The sequence below is a fragment of the Tenrec ecaudatus genome, chromosome 3 (assembly GCF_050624435.1).
Source record: "Tenrec ecaudatus isolate mTenEca1 chromosome 3, mTenEca1.hap1, whole genome shotgun sequence".
In the NCBI taxonomy this organism is placed as follows: domain Eukaryota; kingdom Metazoa; phylum Chordata; class Mammalia; order Afrosoricida; family Tenrecidae; genus Tenrec; species Tenrec ecaudatus.
The window spans coordinates 161,869,837-161,893,588 of NC_134532.1; the positions used below are offsets into that span (position 1 = coordinate 161,869,837).

Sequence of the window (23,752 nt, forward strand, 5' to 3'; positions counted from 1 at the left end):
CTGCTAGATGGCTGCTTGTTTAACTTCAAGCCCTCAAGAAACTCGATCTTGTAATAGCCAGGCACCATCACACATTTGCTTTCTTCACACATTTGCTTATGGACCTATTTTGTCTTCGGCAATCATGTCAGGAAGGTGCGTATGATACACTGCCACATAATTAGACAAACCATTCTTGTACTGAAGTAAGGATTAAGTAGAGGCCCAAAGTCCATCTGCTTCATGCACACACACACACACACAAATACACATTTCTTCATATACATTTATATATACATATCTATATTTATACCTACATATAATTTTTGCTTTCTTGTTCTTTCCTCTTTTTCTTTCTTATTTTATCCTGCCCCACTATCATGTTTGCCCATCCTTCACCTCTCAGTAATTTCTCTCATTCATTTCAATTGATCAAATATGACCAGGAATGCTACACTCTCCTCACCATCGATTTTAGATCCCTTGTCGTTATTGGCTCACCATGTTCCATCCCACTGCCTCCTCTTCTCCCATGAACCCTAGGAATTGTCAGTACCCTTGCTGTCTCCTGCCAATCTTTTTTTTAACAGTTTATTAGGGACTCATACAACTTTTATCATAATCCATACATATACATATATCAATTGTATAAAGCACATCTGTACCTAATCTTTGCCCTAATCATTTTCAAAGCATTTGCTCTCCACTTAAGCCCTTTGCATCAAGTCCTCTTTTTACCACTCCCTCTCTCCTGCACCCTCCCTCATGAGTCCTTGATAATTTATGAATTATTATTTTGTCATATCTTGCCCTATCCGGCATCTCCCTTCACCCCCTTTTCTGTTGTCCGTCCCCAGGGAGGAGGTCACATGTAGATCCTTATAATTGGTTCCCCCTTTCCAACCCACTCACCCTCTACCCTCCCAGTATCGCCCCTCACACCCCTGGTCCTGAAGTTATCATCCCTGTGCCTCTAGTTCCTATCTACTCCAGTGTACAACATCTGCTCTCTCCAGACTTGCAAGGTAGAATTCGGATCATGGTAGTATGTGGGGCTGGGAGGTGAGGGGGGGAAGCATTTAGGAACTGGGGGAAAGCTGTATTCTTCATTGGGGCTCTGTCGCACCCAGACTGACGCATATCCTCCTCTAGACCCCTCTATGAGGGGATCTCCAGTGGCCAACAAATGGGTCCACTCTGCACTTCCCCCTTCATTCACTATGATAAGATTTTTTTTGATGATGCCTTATAACTGATCCCTTTGACACCTTGTGATCACACAGGCTGGTGTGCTTCTTCCATGTGGGCTTTGTTGCTTCTGAGCTAGATGGCCGCTTGTTTATCTTCAAGCCTTTAAGACCCCAGACGCTATCTCTTTTGATAGCCGGGCACCATCAGTTTTCTTCCTGCCAATCTTATATAGATGCACACAAATAAAAAAATGAAGAAGAACAACAGAGACCATACAAATAGTTACAAGTCTAACTGTTGTCCTGACCCAGAGTAGATGAGTCTCTCTGTTAAATAGAAATCCTTGTCACAATCCATTTTTCTCTTAAAGATCAACATTCCAGGACCTGCTTACACAACAGCACTTACACTCTTTCAGTCCTCAGCATTTTTGTCAAAGGGGCTTGCCTTTACAAGACCCCATTGCTCTTCCTGCAGTCAAGGATGGAGGGAGAGGTCTAGTGCCCATCCCCTGACCCCAGTACACCTTTAGACTTTCAAAAATCTCTTCAACGTGATTGCAGAACTCATATGGAAGGCAATTTAACCATGGGAGGGGGAATGTCTAAGAGAGATATAGTGGTGATTGTGCAATTCCCCTTGATATGATTGAACAACTGCAGGACTCAACTGAATGACATGTAAATTAAGTGCCAATAAAACTGTTGGGGGAAAAAAATCTCATCCTTCCCCTAATCTTGAAGGTCATACATAATATATATTTAATCATGCTCATATGGAACTTGTCTGGCTAGACCAGAGGATGTACACTGGTACAGATAGGAACTGCAAGCACAGGGAATTGAGGGCAGATGATCCCTTCAGGACCAGCGGTGTGAGTTGCGACACTGGGAGGGTAGAGGGAGAGTGGGTTGGAAAGAGGGAACCGATTACAAGGATATACATGTGACCTCCTTCCTGCGAGACAGACAACAGAAAAGTGGGTGAAGGAAGACATCAGACAGAGTAAGATGTGACAAAATAATAATTCATAAATTATCAAGGGCTCATGAGGGAGAGGGGAGCGGGGAGGAGGGGGAAAAATGAGACCTGGTGCCAAAAGCTTAAGTGGAGAGCAAATGTTTTGAGAATGATGAGGGCAATGGATGTACAGATATGCTTTACACAATTGATGTATGTATGGATTGTGATAATAGTTGTATGAGCCCCTAATAAAATGATTTTAAAAATCAGGATAAGTGTGCATAAATGCTATATCCTTTCATCATATCTAGTCCATCTGTATAATGAGCTAATAATCCAAAAAACGGAATCCCCTCTTCCCAAATCCTGCTCACAGGTCAGACAAACAATAGGTCTATATGAGGAACCATAACAATAGAGAAGCACTCACACATTAGAATATCAACCATTTATCTCAAAAGGGCATTGTAATAGGTAGGTTTATTGTGCCAACCTGGCCAATAGGAAAATGTGGAATTAATAAGGTTGCAGTTTCTTTGGAGGGCAAAGATATAAATGGCTCGGCCAGCCCCACCTCTCTCTTTCTTGCTCTCCGGTGATTGGTATCTGTGGGACTGCCAAGCTGTGGATTGTGTCACCAGAGATCAAGGTTCCTTCAAGACCTGCTTCACCATGCTGCAGGTGTATATATTGCTTGAACTTGAGACTGTTGGACCTTGTCGTCTTGTTAACTGTTGGTGACCCAACCTGATGGTTCCTGCCCGTTGCTGGACTGCCTGCATAGCCATTTGAAAGACTCAGCGGTCTGCTTCCTTGACCTTGGACCCAGCGGCCTTTCTGAGTTGAAGGACTTGCACTATATTAACTGTTCCATGGAAGTGAGTGGAACTTAGACCTCTGTACTGCTGTTATATTCCTTTGTGCTGTGTGTGTATGTGTGTGTATCCATAAGTGCCCTGCTTTTGTTTCTCTAGAGAACCCTGTCTAATACAGTCATTCATCATTTAGCCAAGACCAAATTTTAGGAATATTAAGAATGGAGATGAATAGAAACAGGAAACACAGGAAGGTAGTAAGATAAGTGATGTTACATCGAAAGGATTGCAATCAATGAGAAGAAACAAAATGTGTACGGATTGTTAAGAGAAAACCCATCTGCTCTATGAAACATTCACCCAAACCCCTTGGGAATTCCCCAAATCAACTGTCACAACTTTCTGAGCCCACGTCACTGCCTCGATTTTAACTGACCCAGAAGATCCCTTCAGAAAGCCACTGATTTGACTGTCTTTTGCTTTCTTTTGAAGTACCAAGTACTATACTTATCTAACTTGCAAGAAATACAACCAGGATGCTCCTTAGAAGCCAGGATGGGGAGACTGTCTCCGGTACTTTGGACATGTCAATAGGAGACAGGCGAGTGCCTGGGAAAAGACACCATGCTTGGTAAAGTAAAGAGGAGCGAAAGGAAGACAGGGACAAGATGGGTTGACACAAGAGCTGCAGCAATGAGCTCAAACAGGAGCACACGTGAGAGGATGGTGCAGAGAAGTCCTGCTTCGTTCTGTTGTACAAATGATTGCCTTGAGTCTGAACTGGCTCTACAGCACCTAACAACATGAAAAACAACTGCAATACTAATATAAAATATGCAGATTTACCTATTTACAGGCAATGTAATTTTTTTTTAGTTTATCCTTACAACATTTCTATAAACACATTAGATTTCATTTTACCCAATTTTCTGATGAGAACATTGAGTCTTACACACGTGTCTCATGTACCATCACTTGCCAGGCAGTTAAATTACGATTATATGATCACAGCTCTTTATAAGCCTATTTTCATAATATGAATCTACTTTTTCATTTTCACTTTCAAGAACTTCAGTAAAAGACCAAGGATAAATTATTCTGATCCAGTAGCCTCAAGCATTTTGATCCATTCAAAATGTGAGGGGAAGAAAAAGTTGACACTAGAGACTGACCTTCTCTAACAATTGAATTGAGAAGAAAAAAGAGGACAAGGAACTCTACCACTGTTCAAACACAAGGCAGAGCAGACTCAAGGTGAACACTTAGAAACTTTTTAATAAAATCTTACCAAGGTCATAATGATAAATTGAAATGAATATGAGTTGGAATTACTAATAAATCATGCTAATTTCCCCAGAACCCACTGTCTTGGCCTCTCTGAACCCAGAGGTAATGGGCAGATCATTCACATTACTGATTAATAATTTTGAAAGCTTTATATATCTTGCAATAGCTTATGGATTCAAAGGTCAAAGTTCATATTCTATCTGGGTCACTAGAGAACAATAAAAAATAATCATCTATGAATAATAAAAAAACTTTGAAGTATTTTAAGCATGCTTATTTTGCTATCATGCTTCTTTTCAAAATTCAACAACTTTAGCCATTAAACTGTCACTTCAAATTAACTCTTCCTTCTTTTAACGGTTTGTATGGTTTCAGCACAATCATGTGTTAGATACTTATTGAATAACATGTAACTGAAAGTCTAATTTTCAATGAACTATTGTAAATTTTGAATGTTCAGGTATTTGGAATAAACTGTTTTATAAAGGACATATAGTGTAACAACAGTTAATACCAGGCGCAATGACAATACATTGCCAAGGCTACCATCCGACTTCTTCAGATTCCTTACCGGTTGCAGGACCTACATAGGTCACATGATTTCTATGTGTTTCACTTCCTCTATGAAATAGGACTATATGACTCTCTACACCAAAGGGTTGATATAAGTATTAAAATATTTAATAAAAGCAAATAACTTAAAATACATTTGGTACATATTTAATACTTAGTAAATATTGGATATTATCATTTCTATTTAAATCATGATATATTTCTAGGAGGAGAAAGACATGAATAAACACTGAAACTTTTTAAAGATATGCCTCAGAATAGTTTCTACTTAGAAAAACTTAGAAATATGATTATAAAAAAGCATTTGCTGTATTAAAATTCTCTTTTTGAAAAATGAAATTTTGGATTGGCCCTCTGGGCGTAGGGAGGAGCTGCTGCTCCTAGTACCCTGCCTTCGTCTGGATGAGTTTCAGTAGTCTTTGCCGCCTGCTCAAGCTGGCGGCTCTGTGCGGTACCATGCTTGTGTCTGGCTTGGCCAGCACCATGTGCGCTTCCCGTGACGATTGGTGCTGCGCGCGCTCCATGCACGAGTTTTCTGCCAAGGACATCGATGGGCGCATGGTGAACCTGGTAAAGTACAGGGGTTTTGTGTGCATCGTAACCAACGTAGCCTCCCAATGAGGCTAAACGGACATAAACTACACTCAGCTCGTGGACCTGCACGCCCGCTATGCTGAGTGCGGTTTGCGGATCCTCGATTTCCCCTGCAACCAGTTTGGGAGGCAGGAGCCAGGGAGTAATGCAGAGATTAAAGAGTTCGCTGCCGGCTATAATGTCAAATTCGATATGTACAGCAAGGTCTGCGTGAACGGCGACGACGCCCACCCGCTGTGGAAGTGGATGAAAGTCCAACCTAAGGGGCGGGGCATCCTGGGGAACGCCATCAAGTGGAACTTCACCAAGTTCCTCATGGACAAGAACAGCTGTGTGGTGAAGCGGTACGGCCCCATGGAGGAGCCCTTGGTGATCGAGAAGGACCTGCCCTGCTACCTCTAGTACCACAAGCTCTGTCCCAACCCACTACCCTGCGTTACCTGGACCCTTTCCCCCGGCACCCATGACGGCCTGCCTGCAAACCAGCCCAGTGGTGGGGCAGCCCCGAGAACCCAGCGTGCACCTCTGCCGGAGGAAGTCCCCAGGCCGCGCCAGCCCCTCTGCTTTGTGGGAATAAAACATTCAAATCGGCAAAAAAAAGAAAAATGAAATTTTGGAAGTGGCAATAGAATTATATAGCACACATTTATACAATCATCTACATACATACTTCTAACATTTTGCTCTATCTGCTTTTTCTTTAGTTATGATGAAATATTATAACACAAATTATAGTCAGAATATTTCATTCCTAAATACTCTGGTATGTAGTTCTAAAAATAAGAATAACTGATATATTATTTTCACACCTCATTTAACAAGCATAATGTAATATTTTTACATTTACTGAGCTGTCCTAAAGCTTTGTTTTACTGCTAATTTGTTCATCGGGGCTCTAATCCAGGTTCACATCCTACATTCAAACGTGCTATTAATTGTCTTTTCATTTAAAATGGCCCATCTCATACAATCATGTCATTTTAAAATTAAAATAAAATACATTGGGTCTTTCCTATGTGTTTCCCACTATTTTATCTCAAGCATATGTTGTAGAATTTTTGATATATAACATTTTGTATACTATTTATTAATATAAATACAAATACTTCTCAAAATTTTTCAAAGATGTATTCTTTAAAAAAACAAGTCATCAGAGCAAAAGAGGACCAAATGCAACCATAAGGGTTGGCCCAGTGGCTCCAACAATGTTCTAAAACACAGGAACAATTCTGAGGAGGGTTCACACCTAGGCAGTAGTTTTCTTTCTTGTGTACATGGGATTGCTATGAGTTGGAACAATCTTTCTGGATACATTTTCAAGAAAACTACGGAATGATCACGGGGAGTTGTTATTAACTTTTAGGAAAACTAGAAAATTGCATCAGCAAGTAAAAGCCCAAGACATTTATACTGAAGAATTGTTTTCTTTCTCAACAGTGCACCTATTCATTCTTTGAAGGTAGCATGAGTTGTTCTATGATTGTGCCCCTGCAAGGATCTTTTTGTTCTCTAAACTCAAAGGATACTGAAAGAGAACATAATTTGAGCCCTTCAGGAAAGCTTCTATTGCCACTTAGACAATGGTGCAAAGAGTGAAGAATTCTCCAGGAAAAGGTGAGAAAGATGGAATCACTGTTTTCAGGATATGTCTAGAAACAAGAACTTTAGATTTTGATATTTTTGTTTATTAATAAGAGTTTTTAAGTTTTTGTAGCACTGTTTTTCATTTATTCTATATATGAAAATTATTTGAAAAATATTGCTACAATTAAAACATATACTTCATCCTTTGAGAGGAAATAGTGAACACATTTAGGGTCATTTTACAAGATTCTCTTTTAACCCAGATCTGACTAAATCTAAAAAACTAAATGGACTCTTGAGCACTTACCCATAGATACAACTCATAACACAAACGTAATGCATTAAAATAAAACATACAATGTAAAAATTGGAGAATGTAACATCAGAAGTTTATCAAAAATTACATCCTTTCGATTTCACTTTCCCCAAAACTTTTTTAAACCCTCCTAAATGTTGGGTCACTAACCACAAGGTCAGGAGTTTGAAACTACACGTTGCTCCATGGGAAAATGAAGAGCCTTGCTATCACCATTAAAAGGTTATAGTCTTAAAAGAGACAGTGCTACCTTTTCCTGTAGGTTTGCTTTGAGTTGAAATAGAACGGATGGCAATGAGTTTGGTCTGTTTGGGGGTCATATGTCTCTGTTGCTGGTTTTAACTGCACTCAAGGTAGCCTCTGACGCTTGGCAAATGCCCTCCAGCCACCCCACCTATGCTAGTGCACCCAAACTCCCTCTCAGCTGGTGTCTTTTCAGAATTAGATAGATCTCCAGACCTTTTTTCCTAGGCTCTCTCTGTCTGGAGTACATGTTGCAACCTGCTCATCATCATAGCCACTAGCAAGCATCCACCTCAAGGCAGCCATCTCACACATGGAGAGTGACAATTTATCACAGAACACAACTAGCCCCACATGTAGATGTACAGACATGAACGCACACCCTCATACATATACACACACACACTCACAAATAAATGTATAGACTTGTTTGATTACAAGTAAGTTTTTAAAATAGCACAAATAATGGACAACTTCAACAACAAGAGTAACTTCGTCCGGAGTAGCAACAAACTCCTGGGAAGTTCCACTATGGACCAGGCGTCCTAAAAGGTGCAGTCTTTCCTAGGATCTGCTTTACTGAACAACAGTAGCTATGCCAAAAAAGTTTCTCCCCTTGGGATTTAGTTTTGGTCTAAGCCCAATTAGACAGCGAGATTCAATTCCTCTCTGATCATGTTCAGATGCAAGCCTGGGAAACAAAGGCATTAAATATACTCAATTTATAATCTATCACTCATACCATGAAGTGACTGCATGTGGTAAAGTAGTCATTAGGAAAAACACAAAGAACACAACATCATTGTTAACTTTTAACTTATGCCAAGACAGTGATTATTAAAGTGTAAATACATTTTCCTTTTTTTGCCTGTACTTTGGACATATTATCAAGACAATCAGTCCTTAGAGAAGGATTCGGAGAAGATCACTGAAAAAGAAGAGCGCATTTAAGAAGAGTGATTGATATAGAGACTTTAACAATGTATTCAAACAACAATTTTTCAGATAGTACAGGAATGGGCAGTTCTTCTGTTGCATATGTGGTCATTGGAAGTTGGAAGCAACCAACTTAAGCACATCTAAAAACAAGATTGATGCCTCATAGAACAATATGTTAAGCATCTGGTGACTAACTTAAAGGTCAGCAATTGGAATGCACAGGAGACTCTGTAGGAAAATACCTGTAATTTTCTCCCATAAAAATTACAGCCTAAGAAATTCTACAAGGAAATTCAACTCTGAACTCTCGTACAAGGTCAAAATGAGTCAGATTGGTTAGATGATGGAAAAATAGCAGATTTGCCTAGACAGGAAGAAAATACTCCAGAAATTTAGAAGGGCAAATACTTTGTCAAATAATTACATTCCATTTCATAATTATTACTAAACTAAGAACTCAAATATTCAAGTTACAATTCCGGCTATATTAAGTTATTTGAAAATATTATAAATTTGGGTTCATGGACTCATGAATTAAATTCTCAAACTGGTATCAATTAGTTTGAATGACGGTACTGGTGAAGACTATTGAAGGTACCTTGAATTGACAAAAGAACCAACAAATCTGTCACGGAAGGATTACAGCAGAATACTCGTAGAGGCTCAGATAACAAGCCGTCTTCTCACAGACTTTTGGACGTGTGGTCAGCAGATCAGTCCATGGAGGATTTCATGCTTGGGAAAGTGGAGGGACATCACAAAAGAGGAACGCCCTGGACAAGATGGATTGACACAGTTTTTGTAACAAGAAGCTCAAACATGAGAACAATGTTGAGGATGGTGTAACCAGTCAGTGTTTCATTCTGTAGGACTTAGGGTCCAACTCGATAGCACTTAACCACAATTGAGATCATGTTTTAGCTTCTTTTCTTGTTTGCAATCTGACCTCCATCTCAAGCATCCTTACAACAACAAAAATATTTCCCGTTAAATGCTCGACATGTATTTATGAGATTAATGAACTATATAAATAACTAAAATACAGTACCCTAAAAACATCAGTGTCTGGTTTCTAATACTCATAGAATACTTCACTAAGTGAATAATAATCCATACATGGCTAACTCCCAAACCCGAAGTTGCAAGGTGTGATGTGAAAACACCCTTTTGAAATAGTCACCCATTCACTCATTTAACAAATTTCACGATGGCGAGCCACAATTTTAGGTATTTGGGACAAGCACTGCAGAAAACAAAGTGTTGTAGAACCCAGTTTTATAGAAATCTGTACCATCTACTTTATTCTTGTGGAGTGTTTATTTTATACAAAGAAACTTGTATTTGTTACACATTACTTCACTCATCCGCACCATGAATTATTGAGACAGGCACTGATTCAAATAGAAGCCCAAAAATAATGGAAGCAAATCACAGAAGCATTTATTAAGCAGAAACATGAAAGTGCGGGGAAAAAATTTCTCCACATATCCCCTTTCTATACACTGCTTAACGTGGTGTTTTTCGCTCTCTAACACCTCCCCAAATAATTCTGTGCTTTTCCAGTTATACAATTTCAGAACAATAGTTTGGGGCACTCTGTAGGGACACAAATGATTTTCCTTTTGAGCTTTAGAAAGAACAAGTCTTATTAAGGCACAAGATTGGGGATGTCGGTTGCATGGGTTAAGTTTTCCCAACAGAGTTCTCAGAGGAGGAACCCCTCTATCTTAGAAGATTAAGCAGTCACGTTGCTGCAGTGGGGAACATTCCAAAGGGCAACATTCCTGGCCTTTTTCTCACCAATGCAGTTTCCATGTTCTTCAAAATGTTTCCGTTTTCCCTCTCAAAGCTCACTAAGCCTCCATGATCATCCTTTGTCCTTGGAGAAAATATGTCTAGAATATTCCTTTGGAATCCCATAGAACAGTCACTATCACTTTCTCTGCGTAGAATGGAGCAGCAGAGACCCTCTGATAAGCTAATCTATTGAGATTAAGACAAGTATATTATTGAGAGAACTTGTCCGTAGTTGCCCACTGATTTTTTTTTTAAGTTTGAAATAAACCCAGGCGTTTATCACTGGCATCCTTTTATACTTACTCAAAATGAGCTATTTTATAAATGATAAAGGATGTAAGAAGTTATAGCCTTCTACAAGATGCATGAATTGACTACACATTAACAATATTTATAAAGTGACAGCATGTTTTATATGAGCTTTACACAAAGATTGATGGTGTAGCATTAAGAAACAGGGATGCACACCTAAAAAAACACATGGCTTATTTTTGCTATGTGTTATTTTCTGTAGGAACTCATAAAAATGCAAGAACTAAATGTAAAACTATAAATTGTTCTTCCATATTTATCCTATAAGGAACAGAGAAGAACGGCCACAGAGTCTGAGGGAGCGAGTTTTCAACACATTGAGAGAAGGCTTCGCAGGGTATCCAAGGTTGTATATTTTAAAAACAACAAGGACCAAAACCATCTCACCACACTTCAAGTGCATTCTGCCTCACAGCGACGCTAGAGGATTGGAGCTTCTGAGACTGGAGCTCTTTATAGGAAAAGAAATGGTTGCTTTCTCCTCGGGAGTGGCTGGTGGTTTTGAACTGCTGACTTTGTGCTTAGCAGCCCAATGTGTAACCACTATGCCAACAGGATTCCTTCATAACCAGCATGCATAACAACAATTGTGAGGATGGTGTAGGACTGAGTGGTGTTTTGTTCCGTCATACACGTGGTCCCTATGATTTGGTTCCAGCACCTAACAATAACATGCCTTTAAGACAACAGAGATCCTCGCTTGCTTGTGCAAAGAAGCTGGTGTATTTGAACTGCCGACCCTGTGGTGTATTTAGCAGCTTCACTTGTAAATCATTATGGCCTAACTCACTGCTGTCAGGTAGACAGAAACCCTATAGGGCAGAGTAGAACTTGCCCTGTAGGTCTACAGGATTATAAATCTTTAGGGGAGTCGAGAGCCACAGCTTTCTCCCACAGAGATGAGGAGCTTCCAAACTGCTGACATTGTGTTTAGCAGCCTAACATGTCAAGTATGGAGCAATCGGGGCTCTTCTCCATTAGGCTCTAAGGCTCCTGGTATTGTTCTCAAGAGAAAAGGTCCTTTAAATATGCTCTGGATTTGCATCACCCGAACGTCAAAAACCTCAGATGAAAGAAGCCACAGATGGATAGCTCACATCTCCCAAATGTAAAACATAAACATGTACTCATAACCTAGTGTTGCTACTTATACAAAATTCAAAACTTATTGCTACACTTTTAAAAGTGCTGCCAATTTTACACATGGTAATGAATAATTATCAAACAAAACCTTTATTTATATATCGTTCAACCATAAACTCTTCCTTATTTACCAAAAGAAGAAAAATATTTTGAGGTAGTTAAATTACACGTGTGTATATTAAGCATCTTCCTTCTGAACTTCTCCACCACTAAAAGCCCAGTTTAAAATATGACAAGGATTGGTTAGAACAACAGTTTTAATCTCTTAGCAATATTTTCAGCGTAGATGTGGTTTGCAATTTTAGCATGTAGGCTTTCACATTCCTTAGGGCAGAGAAGACTAACCACTACAGTAAGACAGAGAAATCATTTATTTTTAAAAATTAACCACTGAAGATTAAAAGGCAAATTTATCAGATTGCCAGGTCTTCCAGTTGATGAAACAATGCCTAGTGTAATGGCGCAGTCATGATTTACTAAGGTATTTAAATTCATGATTATGTCTTCCATATTTCATACTTTCGAAGAGACCTTTGACTCACATCCAAGCTTTCTGCATTGTAAAAATTTATTTGCACCCATTAAATACCCTTAATTCCATCTTGTAAAAGTTTAATTTGCAAATTACGCATGCACATTCCAAAGAATATAAGTCCTGGTAATGTATTTGAAGAATATACATTTATTCTGGAAGCACTACAGGATACTTGTTTGAATATCATATTTTTCCTCACTATGCTTTGTAATAATAAAATACAGTTATGACATGATCTCATTGAAGCACTCATGTTAGATTAATATCAAGCTACTAAAAAGAACCCTGTGAATTTATTTGACAAAAAGTTATATCTTAATACACATTCAAAATTACTATTCTAGTAATTTCAAAGTATGGCTTAAATATTCAAAATAAAGACTACATAAAATTATTATTATGATCATTTAAACTATAAACATTAGTATGTGCATATTGAAATGAAACTTTCCGTACTTTTGTTTTAGTGTTTAATTTAGTTTCTTCTTAGTTTGTAATAGCTTGTATATATTCAGTAATATATTATTAAAAATTAAGAAAAGTACTAAAACCATGAAGATACTTTCCTGTTTAAAACGAGAAATATTTAAAAGTAAGCTTAAATAAAGTGTGTCCAATCACCTACGTTTTTAATCTGTATGAGCCAAAAATCCCTGTATTTTAGTCTAAAAGGTTGCCATGTATTTGAATACTTTCCTTTTCTAAACAATGTTTTAATTCTATACCATTGGTTAAATTCAGAGAAAGCCTGAGCATTTTACTCTTGCAAAGAGTTAGTTACAGACTTGGAAACCCACAGGGCTAGCTGTCCTATATAGTCACTATGAGTCCCAGACTCGATGGTAGTGAGTTTTTTACTTTTCCACAGAATTACAAATACCCCTCCCCGACCCCCCTGAGAAAATGCTAAGGGTGTCTCTAAAGCACACCAAGGATCTATATAAACCACCTATATATGAATGGATTTTGCTCACATTGAATCACTTAATCTTAGCTCTAATCTAAGAACAGGTAGATCTTATGACATGGCTCTATTCAATATTTGCCCTCATGAATTGGTCACTGGAGAGATATTGGTGCTATAGCAAAGAATTGTGGGAAAAGCAGGTTATGCTCAGCTACCAGAGATAATAGCATCTGGGCTCTTAAAGGCTTGTTTTAAAACAAGTAGCCATTCACAGCAAAAAAGTACACCAGCCTGTGTGAACTAAGATCTGTAAATAATAAAACCCACTATTGGGCGAGGGAACAGAATCAGAGCTTATATCTGAGAAGCCATTTGCCGAGGCTCTGGGTAATCAGTGATCTTTTCATGCTTGGTCAAGTAGAGGGGACATGAAAAAAGGGAAGGTCCACAGAAGATGGGCTGGCACAGGAGCTGCTGCACTGGACTCAAGCATAAGAAAAATTGCGAGGCTGTTGCAGGGCCTGTCAGTTTTTCAGTGTGATGTGTAAAGATCGTGGATTGAAACCAACTGGATGGTTACAACAGCAACCGCCACATGAATGACAGTGAAAGCCCTCAATCTATGTTCAGGGTCTCCTAAAAATTTCCTCTGACCTTTGACAAGGAATGTGAATAGCCTTATCAGATAAAGTGCACTGAAAGGTACACTAATATAAATATAATTAGGTTAACATTTGACATCTTATTTAATCTTCTTTTTGACTGATTTTTAAATTTGTTCTAGTATTTAATATTTTCTGTTTTGTTCTCACTTGGTGTTTTTTTGCTTTATTTTGTTGTTGCTGTTGTTACATTTTGTCTTGTTTGTTTTCTGTAATTTTGTGTATTTGAAAGCCAGGAGAGGTAAATCTATAAAGAAAGTAACTTGTTGATTAGTTTCTTAGGGTTATAGCATTGGAGATTAGAGCGGAATAGCTCATAATCATGAGGGCAAGAATGAAGAGATTGTTGTAAAATTGCCGGTGGTGGTGATCAGACAGCTTTTTAAATATGTTTACAGAACTGAATTGTGTGCAATGTGAATTATATGTCAATAAAACTATTAAAAAGCCACCTGGATCACCAATGATGATAAGAAATAATCTGAAAGATGTAAATTAATTACCAGGTTAACTATCAAATACTATTTTCTTTTTCAAAATGAGAAAAGTGTGAAAATAGCTAATTTTTGGTAAAAATATATATTTCTCACTTTTTAAAACAAGTATCTGAGGCTTTCTTTTTAAATATAATAAAATAAATGTACATTATACACCATGTGTATAAAATAAGGGTTAATGTGGAAAAAATACCGTGGATTAAATTACTAACGCTCATTTTGATTCTGATTTGGATCAGTCTCACACTTGAACATTTATTTCACAGTATATCCATTATCTTCAAGTCCCTGATTTAACAAGAAGCAAAGCATTTGTGACAGATACCTTCACTTGAATTGAGTCTGTATTTTCTCTTGATTGTGCATATGTCTTTGATTGAACATAAGCATATATTCTTCCGTTTGCTGCATTCATTACACTGTTAAAAGTACTGTTAAATTTACCTTTCCAACTAACTGTAGATTATACACTGAAAACCAGAACAAAGTGTTAATAACACAATAGGTTCTATTATTCTTTAACGCTGGCCTGAAAGAGTTCAAGCGCCTTCCTACATAGCTGTATGTATTTAACTCCATTACTAGGTGAGATCAACGTTAACCTATCTCCCTGATGGGTGGTAGAAAAAAATTAAATATGTAACTATCTCATTTTTATCACCCTAAAGTTGGAAATTTTCATTTAGGTATAATGGAAAGCACATAAAGAATTTAAAACAACTCTGGTCATTTTCAATCTAGGAAAGGTCGCGCACTAGAGGATGCTCAAGGTTCTTTATGCAGACTCACTACATGAAACGTGGGATCCTTGGAAAGTTGCATTTTGTCTCCCAAGTATCTTGGACATTTCTAGGAGGGTATAGACTGGTATGAACATGTATTATGGAATCTGTAACCTTCTACCTAATGCTATCATGTCTCCTATGCATTTTCTTCCACAAGCTAAATTATCCTTTACTATATACTTACATAACATGGTTAAGCTTTCTCACTTTAAGATGTTTACCAGTTTCTGGATTTGTTTTCCTGTGTAACTGGAACTAAAAACTGCCAAGTATACTCAGAGTGAATCCATTGGAGTTGATGCAATACACACTGACATTGGGTTCCTTGTAAGGGCGCCATAACAGTTTCGTCATATTAAAATGAACAAATTGCAAACTCCCAGTGTGATGCCATGAGTTGAAATGGATGCAAGGGCAATGAGATACAAACCTCGTATTCCAAGCACCTGTATGATTGAAAAGTACACGATTTCTTAATGAAAGTAAAGGTAACTGGGGAAGCAATCACCAATAAAGATAAAGGTACATAGTGTGCTGTACGGATTATACTTCAATATACAGAAAATATAAAATCCTCACAACTGGATCAATAAACAACTTTGTGATAAATGAAGAAAAGTTTGAAGTTTCAATGCAGAGGTTTCATTTTATTTGGTTTCATAATCAACTATCATGGAACAGCAGACAAGAAGTCAAATGACACATTGCGTTAGGCAAATCAGCAAAACACCCCTTTAAAGTATGACAGAGTCAAGTTGTCACTTTGACAACTAACTTGTGCCTGACCAAGCTGTAATATTTTCAATCCACACACATGCGTATGAAAGCAAGACAGTTCTTTAAAAAGATTTGAGATGAATTCATGAATTTGAATTATGGTGCTGGTGAAAAATATTCAAAGTACTAAGGACTGCCAAACATTCATAAATCTGTCTTGAAAGAAATCGAGTCAGAATGTTCCTTGGAAGCAAGGATGGCAAAAATTTGCTTCCCGTGCGTCAGGCATGATGTCAAGAGGCATCGGGCACTGGGAAAGGTCTTATATTCAGAATGTGAGCGAAACTCAAAGAGACACTAAAAATAGATTGAAACAGTGGCGACAACAACGGGCTGCAAAACAAGAATTTTGAGGGTGTCCAGGACCCAGCATTGTTTTGTTTCATTGTACATAGGGTTCCCACAAGGTAGTTCAGGCTTCAAATCAATGACATAAGCAACAAGGGCATCTGTGGAGACCACAAGTTCTTTGAGCTGAGTCGTCAAGGGAGTGATGTGCATACAGAAAGTTCTTGATCAGAGTGTTTAAGTGAATAGAAATCTTTCAGTCTTTTCCTTAATCCAGGTCATTCCTAAGCCAGGTTGTTTAAACACAATAATCACTTGGGTATTTTCTTGAGCTAAGATCCTATTATAACATAAATTTCTTGTTCTTTAACTCATAAAAATCCTATATATTTAACAGTCATTAGAGAATTTTTTCATTTGAAATTTTTTTTCTAAAAGATACTAATAATTTACTATCAAATACCTACCATTAGACATTTTGGAGACATTCTCTTTGATATCAATTAAATTGTTAAACACTGTATTATTGATTTGATATCAAGTTAAAGTGTTAAACATTTAGAAGCAGAAAATTGTCAGTCATTAATAATTCCCTTCTAGAAGCCTCAATGATGATCATGTTTTAAGTAGAATCGTTAAATCAGTTAACACTGTTCTTAACAGAGACCAAATTTTCATTTTTGTCTCTGAAATATTATGAGTTTTACATTTAAATCTTTTTGTTTGATGTAGAGAATGTTTCCTAAGAAACAAAAATCAATAAATCATATGAAGAACTCAATCAACTTCACACCCCATAAAACAATTAATTTTTAGAAATAACAAAATATGTAATTATTTAATCATAACAGTTATCAAAATTAAACATAATTTAATTGCTTACTCAGAGTCATTAATTATGTAGAGTTGAAAAATTATACTATTAAAGCAATCATTTAATCATTAAAGCTAGAAAAATATCTAAGTACTAATTTATTATTTTTGCTAAGCTCTTGGGAAATTATATCCCATATTTATAAAAACTAACATAATTATTTAAAATGTGTAACTAATAACACTGGCATGAGGTACTTAATAGGCTAACTTAATATATGAAAGTAGTCCAATTTAGAAATCTAATCAAAATTAAAATTCAAGATAATGAAATCCAAACCGAAAAAGTCCATACAATAAACTTTAATTTTCATATCATACAATATAGTTAACACAAATAAAGCCTAAATCTCTTTATTACTTTATGACCAGGAGAGACTCAACTATTTTTCTCATCAACGTCATCTCATTTCAACTTAAAAAACAAACTATTTTTTCTTAAGTCTTATAGTTTTCTGGATTTTCATGATGCCAGGAAATATCTAAATTTGAAAATTAGTTTCAAAGGAATAGTGGATATAGAAAGGACTTTGGGCTGACCCTTTAGGGAATACTATTCAAGATTTCACATGCTGCAGAATTACAATTAGTCTCTTACTCTGACTTTTGTTAATCAAGTTTGCATTGCCTTTGAACTTTACAATCCTTTACTTGCAAGGCTCTGTTTAACTTGATCTTAGGCAAGCAACCAATCAGAATCACTAAATTATGTAAAGCAACTGTTGGCAATTCATATATATATATATATATATATATATATATATATATAAATGCATTTACAAAAAATATCATTCAAGTAACTTTGAAGGGATTAAAAAACTTTCGTTTTCACTGGATGAAGACAATGAAATATGAATTACCCTGCTACACTGTAGTTATAAATCATAGGAATTGTTTTTGGTTCTCTCTTGGATAACATATAAAATACCGCTGATATCAGAATAATGCTTCTCACAGTAAGACGGCTGTCAATGCATTATTTTATTTGTGTGTGATATATAGCATAAATACATCCTACAGAATTACGGAGACACTGAAGAGTACCTATCCCAGGATTCTAAGTGACCAAATAAGCGCAAACAGTTATAGAATCATGAAATTAAAGATTAAAAAGAGTGTAAAGGACATTTGTCCCAGCATTTGCCAAAGCCTGTTCAAATTGAACCCAAGTTCTACACATGAAGTAAGCATGGTAACAACAGAGGAGAGAACTACATGGCAGCTAACAACAACAGAGACATTCTAGGAGGCTTTAAGACACTACTATAATGTCAATTTTTAAGAAGAAATAACATGCCATTTTCCAAACTTAGTGAACTATGAAGCTCTTTTTTCCTATTACATCCTGGCTTAGTATCTCTTATATTTCAGAAGATGATGAGCTAGCCTCCACATCAGAATTTATATTGACTAGGTTGTTGAATTAAGTTGCCACAGTTATATTTCTAGCCAGCAAAAAGCAAACTGGAGACCAGCTTGCCCTGGGGGGCTAATAACAGATTACTTGAGAATATTTTCAAAGTGGTAAAAAAATTATGTAATCTAACACTGATAAGGAAGAAAATTAATATATTAAGAATATTAATGATATGAAGAGATCTAGAACATAAGCTGAAAAAAAAAAAACAGACTGAATCAGAAAGCTAGAATCAGTTTTGAAAGTTGAAAACTCGCCTCTGATAATGAAGAGGCTTGGGATAATAATGGAAAAGATGCCCATTTACTAGAGGAAGTTAGGCAAATAAGTTGATGATGAAGCCAGGTAGCCGAAGTTGCAAAATACCAAGATATCACGTAAAAAACCATGAGTATGAGAGAAGTAATAGCAACAAAAGAAGCTACTCAAATCCCTTGCTGTACTGAGATAAAGGGATTTGGAGGAACAGACTCAGAAGCTAGGGGATCACCATTAAATCCATCAGTATGCAACACACAGCATAAGAAGGATGAACACAATTTTGTGTTTTAATTAAAAATAGAACCCTAGAATGTTTGCTGCTTCTTCGTATACTGTTATTTATTATAATCACTGTTGCGAAATACTAATGAAAAGCCAATTTGACAAAAGATCTTTAAAGGAGAAATTTAAGAACAGATACCTAAAAGATATGTAGTATTCTAGAATAAGCTAAATGCTTTAAGAGAGAATTATCATTGAGCAGATTCTAATGGATAGCAACTCTGTATGAGAGACTACCACCTCCCTAAGTCACCACAGAATGACAACCTGACCAATAAGTGGTGGGATAATTGTCAAGAATCTCCAAAAAATAAATATTTATTGAAGCAGAATAACATATACACCCAAGGAGCTGTTAATTGTTTTGAACCTCTAACAATTTAATAAGCATCCGTGTACTTAGGCATGTGGCACCATAGCAACATTTGTTTACTCATGACCATGAATACCATATTAAAAGTATACATGACCCATGAGGTATTACAATGATATGCTCATTCTTTCAACTTTTATTGAATTTTATGTTACTGGAACTATGATGCCATTGGCCTGCCTCCCAAAGTTGATACCACCATGGAAAGAAGCATGCGAGATATAGTGGCAACAAAAAGGTGCAAAAGGATCCAGTGGGAAGATGGCATTTGGCGTTGGTGTCTAACATGGCGATGTCGGGCGGTTCCCCGCTGGTAAGCAATAATGCTGTTGGACTTCAAGAGAGAAGATTCATTCCCTAGAGAAGAATATCATTGTTGTCCAGGTGGGAGGATTATCACCTCTAAGGCTTGCCGTGTCTAAAACACAAATCTAATCAGTATATTGCAGTTGTCAGTCCCCATCCTGAATATTTCGATGGACTACTTTAAGTAAGGAGAGAATAAGAGCAGACTTAGATACACCATCTGGCTTTGCTTTTTGCTTCCTACAGTAGCCAGGAACTGCTGAAAAGATTTATCCTAACCAGCGATTCCAGCTAGTGTTGTCTCTCAGTTATTGTGACCAAATGGGCTATTTCTCCCTGCTTGGTGAAGAATTCCCAGAATACCTCCTTGGAGCATAATCCAGCTGGCAGCAGACTAGATGCAAAACACGTCAGTGCTACAAACTTAAGGACCAAGGGGCATAAGATAGCCCCCTGGGGCCTCATCATCATGCAAAACCACTGCCAACCTACAGAACAATCTTTGCCAATTTATGTTAACCTACCCAGGACAAGACACTTGTAGTTACAAAACCGTTAATATATTGGTGTAGTATATGTTGGTGCTAAAACAAAATCTAAAGAAAAAAATTCCATATTTTTAGGATGATAGAAAGTTCACATTACATGACTATTTTAAATGAGCATGCTGTCTCTTGCATTCTATTACTAAATGGGTGCTTTTCAATGATGTTGAAGTCAAATTCTGTGAGTTAGTAATCCATCTATAAATTATTATTCAGTAAGTCTAGAAAATGTGTATTCTATTTCTAACTTAACCATATCTAATGTCAGCTCATTCATTATTCTCATTCATTATCCTGCATGTATCTTCAACAGTTTATAAAACACAGAGTGGATCCAAGTGTTTACTTAAAAATCTGTATGGTCACCCACAGAATAAAATAAACTAGTACCACATTCAAGTATTGAATTTTTTTTCTTTATTTCTTCCAGCTGGAGAAATATGTGCTCAGAGTATTTAATTTTCAAGCCAGGTGTTTGCATGTGAGATTTCTCCTTGAACTCACTTTCAAATCAACGGTTAAGCTTCTTGAGTTCATTTCCTCCATTCCCCTCAGCTACTCCACGCTAGATAGTAAGCTCCCGAGTTTTTTCTGACTTCCATCTTGGTATTTCTTTCTTTCTGACCTTTTTAACAACCCTGTTCTTCTTCATAAATTTTATCTTAGCAACTGAATGTATAAACGACATCGTAATCAAGAGGGAAAGAAATGATGACAACAAAACTTTCACTTACTTGGTACCGCAATCAAGTCCCTTGGAAGAGGCAGTTTAAAAAATCAAGAACTTGTTGCATTGTGCAAATGACCCCTTTTAAAATATTAAAAAAGATAAAAATTGCTTTGAGGACTAAGGTACATCTAGCCCAGCCCTTGTATTTTAAAACACCTACTATGCATGTGAAATTTGGAAAATGAGGTAAGAAGACTGAAAAAGCACATAGGCTTTTAAATTATGGTGGACGAATAATATTGGATTTGCAGAAGAAACAAATCATTGTTGGAGGAAGAGCGGGCAGAATGCTCCTGACAAGACTACATCTCACATACTTTGGGGATGTCATTAGCAGAGCTCATTCTGAAGGCATCGGGATTGAAAAGTAGGGAGTAAGTGAAATGGGGGAAGATACTTAATAAGACAGACTGACGTCATGGCTCAGTAAAGAACTCCAGCACACTGGGAGGATGTGTCTGGAAAGGACAAAGCAGGATCTCCCTGTATTGTATATAGAGTTGCTGGGCGTCAGAACTAGTTCAACAACTTCTAACAACAACAATACTGCACTATTGAGTTAAAAAAAGCATCCAAGAAAATCAAAATTATACCTATGTACACATTTAAAAATTCTGGAGATAGTATATGTTTGCTCAACAGAACTATCTCTTCTCCTCATTAAGCTTTAGGACATCAGATAGAACCCATGGTGGCAGAGTGTGTTCATCATGAAGCAAGGCTTCTGCTCCCACAGATATTTCCATCTGAGAGATGCACAAGGGAGTTCCACTCTGTCCTGTAGGATCTCTATAGGTCAGAATCAACTCAATGGCAGTGAGTTTGTTTGTTTTCAATATATGTGAATTATTGTGCTAAGGGCTGTGTTTTCATGACAACATAGGTGACCATGTTTTATCAAGCATGCAATTAAATCTATGAGTCGTAGTTGTCGGGTGCCACAGCGATTTCAAGCACCGAAGAACAAACCATTGTCAGATGCCTCACCAGCCTTGAAACTGTTCCCACGCTTGAGCCCATTGTTGTAGTCCCTGAGCCAATCAATCTAATGGAAGGTCTTCCTCTTTTTTGTTGCCGCCCTCCCCCAACTTTACCAACATGATGGCTTTCTCCAGGGACTTATGTCTCCTGACAACATGTACAAAGTATGCAAGGAAAAGTCTCTCCTTCCGTACCTCTAAGGAGCACTCTGGCTGCATTTCTTCCAAGATCAGCAGTCCATGATATTTTTAATAGCCTTCTCCAGCACCACAACTCAAAGGCATTGATTTTTCTTTGTCCTTATCCAAAACTTTGACATGAATATGATGCATTCAAAAATACCATGGCTTTGAACAGGTGTACTTTAGTCCTCAAAGTATCATCCTCGCATTTCAATACTCGAAAGAAGTCTTGTGCAGTAGATTTACCTAATGCAGCATGTCTTTTTACCTCTTGCCTGCCGCTCCCATGAGCAGCGACTGTGAGTAAGACTATCGGTTCGGACTATTCTTATTACTGTTGAAGAGAAGTACTAAGAAGTTAAATATACTGATCAAAGTGTAGCAAGCCATCTAAAACTTATTTTGGTTCAATCACTTCTAAAGGAAGCCTGACTGAAATGCCTTTAAATACCTCACATTGGAACAAAGGAGAATTTAATAAGTCTTCTCTATACTGCCATTAATACTTAAAAACAATAGCTGTGCCATGGATTAGGAATTATGTTGTGTTTGAAAACATGAGATGAACATGAGGTAAGTCAGTTGACACATGGAAACAGAGTTACTTTATAAGCTCTAGCTAATGTAAAATACATTTTCTAATACCTTTTGCTTACCCAAACTATGTCAGAAGACTGTGATGATGCACACTCTATTAACATGTGCATTTCCTGGGCACATCGAATTTCACTTGGTTATTCAATGTTAGTTTCCTGATCCTCTAATTTAGAAATAATGTTACACACGTTAACTTGATGAACAAATGATGTTTACAACGCTAGCTGCACAAATGATGGCATTTGATCTCTGGTCCTCAAACATAGAGACACATATGTGCACGCATACCAGGGAATCATGTAAAAGCTAACATTGAAAGCTATCTACAAGTATAAAAAATAGAAAAATGTTTCTTCCATTCTGTATTACCCTAGAAGTTCTTAAAATACTACTTTACCATGTATTGAATATCAATGTTGAAGAGACCTCTGTGTAACAAGGAACATTTTTAATTTCTCTTACATTTATTTTTTTTACATCCTCTTCCCCCCCGCCCACGCGCCCCATGTCTCTCTTACATTTAATTCCAATAGCTAAAAGACCTAGAATCGGTTTTATACCCATCTGTAGTTTTTAAAATGCTATCAGACATTGCTATTTTTATTTTTTTATTTATTAAAAATTAATAATATGTAAAACAAGTAAGAGTCTGTATAACTATTTATGTGGGTCAGTGTTCTATATGAACAACCAAGATATTATAAATATGAATTGATGTGTGTGTGAGAAGCCAAATCATGTAAAAAAGAATAATTGATTTCCATGGCCATAATGTATAGAAGTTCATCAGTTAAATGGGAAAGTGCAGGTAAATTATTGCACATGCCTAGCGTTCCATAAATTTTTTACTTTCAATACATTTTGATATGACACTTTAAATATCAGTTTATGCTTATGACATACAAAAATAATGTACATACCTCCTCACCTAAATCAAAGATTTCCACAAAAACAAACGCTGGGAAAGTACAAGAGAGAGGGGAGTAGCATTTTGGCCCTCCTAAAGCCGAGCCAAGGC

The 23,752-nt window shown here is 37.1% G+C and overlaps 1 protein-coding gene and 1 pseudogene across 8 annotated transcripts in view; one reads left to right on the plus strand and one right to left on the minus strand.

Moving 5' to 3' along the window:
* The window catches only part of ADGRL3 (adhesion G protein-coupled receptor L3), a 1,168,212-nt gene that overhangs the window by 969,164 nt on the left and 175,296 nt on the right, over window positions 1-23,752 (minus strand). The gene's annotated exons all lie outside the window — the stretch shown is intronic.
* On the plus strand, window positions 5,211-6,013 carry LOC142443646 (phospholipid hydroperoxide glutathione peroxidase pseudogene; annotated as a pseudogene).